Source organism: Herpailurus yagouaroundi, unplaced genomic scaffold, assembly GCF_014898765.1.
Source record: "Herpailurus yagouaroundi ecotype Mexico unplaced genomic scaffold, PumYag 180, whole genome shotgun sequence".
NCBI classification, from domain to species: Eukaryota; Metazoa; Chordata; class Mammalia; order Carnivora; family Felidae; genus Herpailurus; species Herpailurus yagouaroundi.
In genome coordinates, this window is record NW_024412411.1 from 15,273,284 (window position 1) to 15,277,388 (window position 4,105).

General features: G+C 43.0%; 1 pseudogene; it reads right to left on the bottom strand.

Moving 5' to 3' along the window:
* Window positions 1–486: 486 nt before the first annotated feature.
* Window positions 487–3,417, bottom strand: LOC121039373 (G patch domain-containing protein 1-like; annotated as a pseudogene).
* Between the last annotated feature and the right edge of the window lie 688 nt (window positions 3,418–4,105).

Below are 4,105 nucleotides of genomic sequence, written 5' to 3' on the forward strand. Positions count from 1 at the left end.
GGGGTTTCTATTCTATTCCATTGGTCTATGTGTCTGTTTTTGTGCCAGAAAAATTCCATTTTAATTAAACTGTACAGTCTGAATTATTTCCTCTGACACTGAGGTTAAAAATAGAAATCAATTTCTGCAACCTTCCAAAGCTGCCTTTGAAATGTCAAGGTTTTAAAAATTATTTTATAGCATGAATTTACATATAAATACAAACTGTACAATGTATTAACTTAGCAATCAACGAGCTTCCATCATGGAGAATATCTGGTACTGGGACAGGCCAGGGCAGAATTCAATTGCTGCCGCCTTAGTGGAAGACTTTTCAGCCTTCTCAGCAGTTCGTGGGGTGACAGGTCTACAGTCCCTTCTTCACCACTAGGGCTGTCACTGTTGTTGGTACTCTCAGAACTACTGCTCTTCTCCGAATTTTTATTCTTTTGCTTGACTTTGTATTTGTGCTTCCGGTGTTTCTTTTTCTTCTCTTTCCTCCATCTGTGCTCTTTCTTGGTCTTCTGTTTTTCTTTTTTCTTTTTTTTTATGTTTCTCTTTCTGAGGTGCCTCAAGTTTCTGATGAACATTGGGCCAGAAGATGGGACATATTTGTGGGCCGAACACTTCTCTTTCATCTATCTGCATCTTTTGTATCAGAAAGGAAGGTGCGGGCTCCTGGAGGGCTGCCAGCTCACTAGCATGTGCCATGGATTATGTTTCCATTCAGTCAGTCTCTTGGGGGCTCTTGAAGTCAGCCTCCCTGGTACCTGCCTGATCATCCTCATTGTCGCCTTGCTCATCCTCAGAGGATGAGGACTTCTCATCGGAGGAGCTGGCAAAGATGGCCTTAAATAAGTCCATGGATGGGCGGCTCCCTTCTCCTTCAGTCTGTGAATCCACACCTTTGCTTACATTCTTATTTGAGAGTGATTCCATCACATGCTCTTCCTCTTTGATTACTAAAGAGCTGGACTCTTGTTTAGGTGGACCAACTTTTGATCTAGCCAAACTTAAAAATTCACTAATGGGATCTTTTTTCTTTTCTATTTAGATGTATCCCATCTTGATGGTTTTTGTGATTTGTCGGGACCTCAGTGTTGCGGCCCTTTTTCACTTGCTGCTTGAGTTGTAGGTGAGGAAGTGGTCTCTGGGAGTGTCAGAAAGTTGAAGACTGAGAATTTGTCACATTTCACTCTTGGTAAGCCAACCAAAGTTGAATCTGGATAAGGGTCAGGGACATGAAACCTCTTACACAGAAGCTTGTCAGGATGCCACTCAGATGTGTCTCGGGTAAGCTTCCCGAATGGCTTCAGCTTCACAGCTGACTGCTTGTCATTGACATCATTCGCTTGGTCTTGAGGGACTTCCACTTGATGTGAATCGTCCTCCTCCTTGGCATGCATGAACCTGGAGGACAAGGTCAAATGGGAAGACACATACAGCAGGGCTGCCCAAGCAAACTTATCCCGCTCGTGGCCTCGCTCCCATTCTGTCATACTGGGGTTCAGACAACGTTCCAGGGCATCTTTCTGGAAGACTCCTATTTATTAAATTAGATTCCTGTTTCCTATTTACTAAAAACTCTTCTTATAGTTTTTGTTTTTCTGGATCTTCACGAAAGGTTTGAAGTTGCTGGCTCTTGTGGTGGCTGTCCTACCACTCAATGCCATGTGCCATGAGCAGGGCCCGACGTCCAGAGAGGAGGGCTGGGGTCTGTTGCTTGAGGCCTTCTGGGCCAGACTCCTGGCCTTGAGTTGAGCTGCTTTAAAGTCAGTTACATGCTTCATTTCTTTGATTCTCTCTTTATCTTTTTGGGACAGAAACTCTAACACTGAAGTAGATGAGCCTTGAATGGGTGTTTCTCCCAGCAACTCCACCCACTTGGAGGCATTCAGTTGGTGCCTACTGTGTGTCCCTGGGTTAAGCATTGGCTTTCCAGCTGACTCTGACAATACCTGAATTAAGTGGGTGTTCTCTAAGGTTTCAGCTACCACAGGTCTGAAATAATGTACTGGTTGATAGTCTCTTAGCGATTCAGGTGGTGGGGAAGTGTTTTTAGAAGATAAAGGTTTAGAAGCCAAGGAAAATCCATCCAAAATTTTGCTAATGTATCGAAGATCTTTCTTTGATTCTTTCTGACTTCTATACTGCCTGGGTGCTGTCCAGCCATAGAGTCCATCTCCAGGCTCCTCATCTTTCAAAATGGTGTCATATTTGGATAAAGTTTCTGTGGCATATATGTCATCATCTTCCTCTTTCCAGGGCACTAACACCAAAAGCCTGGCCTGAAATTCCCAGTTTTCTTCCTTTATTCACTCCAGTCTCTCCAAGGAGATCACGGGCTCCCTCAGGTCCTGCACTGAAAAGATTAAAATGTTTTCCTGAGGTTCTAAACAATGCTTGGTGGGGATCCAGGCCCTTGTAAGCCAATCCATGCACGTTATCTTTAGGTGTGAAATCCACAGGTGTGATGTCTTTGGGTGCAGAGGTCACATTTTCAGGCACATAGTCATTGTCTTCATCCTCAGATCCTTCAGAGCCTCCAGGGGGTAACGCACAACCATAGATTTTTACTCCAGGATCAGGTTTTTGTCAGTGAGGTCTTCTCTTTACTCGAGGGCCAATTCCTTGTCCTTCCTTCCAACCCATTTTTCTTAGCAATTCAAAACCAGTACATAATTTTGTTGGTGTTATGAGGTCATCAAGGAGAGTAGCCCCAGGAATAGGGGAGTAGCAGTTGCTAACTGCTTGGCCTTTTCTCATATTCTATCTTTGGTTTCAGAAGCAAAATCATCCATGGTGACAATCGCTTTAGGTGCTATCCCAAATTCAGTAAGATCTTCTTCATCTATAAAGTCTTCAGGATCAAGAACAGATTTGTCTGCTCTGTTCTGTCATGAAGACATGAAGGAAGAGGGCGTCCATCCTTCTTTTGAGCCAACAATGTTGAAGTACCCAGCAGAGAAACCTCCGCTAAAGGCCCCATGAAACTGTTTATACCTTCCTTTTTCATCTCTGACAGTCTGATCCTGAAGAGGAATTGGTTTCTTTGGTCTTTCACCTTCCAGCGGCTCCAGGTCCATCCCATAGCTGACCAAGTCCTCTTCGCTGTCACTGCCCAGCACCACCATCCTGCTCCCTTCTTCAGCGTGTGTGTATTTTTACAGATGTTATATGCTTGTGTAACCACTACCCAGGTCAAGATACAGAACATCTTTAGCCCCTGAGGGAAGTCTCTTTTATTACCTCCCAGTTGATATGCCATCTCCCAGAGGTAACTTTTTTGACTACTGTCACATAAATTAGTTTGCTGGTTCTTGAGTTTTATATAAATGTAATCTGTAGGTTGTACTTTTGCATTTATAATCTTTTGGATGAATGCAAATCATCTTTTGGGTAATATTTTGGAGATTTATCTATGTTGTATATTTCAGTAGTTTATTCTTTTTTTTATTATTGTGTCATGTTCCATTGTATGAATATACCACAATTTGTTTATCCATTTATTTATTTATTTTTTTAGAGAGAGGGTGAGTGTGAGTGGGAGAGGGGCAGAAAAAGAAGGAGAGAGAGGGAGAATCCCAGGCAGATTCCATGCTGTCAACACAGAGACCAACATGGGGCTTGATCTCATGAAGTGTGAAATCATGACCTAAGCCAAAATCAAGAGTTGGACACTTAACTGACTAAGCCACCCAGTTGCCCCCCATTTACCTTAAAAATTTTTTTTTCAAAATATTTATTTATTTTGGAGACACAGAGAGTGTGAGTGGAGGAGGGGCAGAGAAAGAGGGAGACACAGAATCTGAAACAGGCTCCAGGCTCTGAGCTGTCAGCACAGAACCCAATGCGGGGCTCAAACCCATGAACCATGAGATCATGACCTGAGCCGAAGCCGCTCAACCAACTGAGCCACCCAGACGCACCCCCCTACCCCCCGTTTACCTTTTGATGGATGATGTTCAGAATATTGCTAGTTTTTGACTATTAGAAATAGAGCTGCTATAAACATTCCTGAACAAATTTTTATAGACACACACACTCAATATGTTATTTTGGGGAAGATATACTTAGAAGTGGAATTGCTGCATTATAAGGTACATGTATGTTTAGTTTCCTTTTT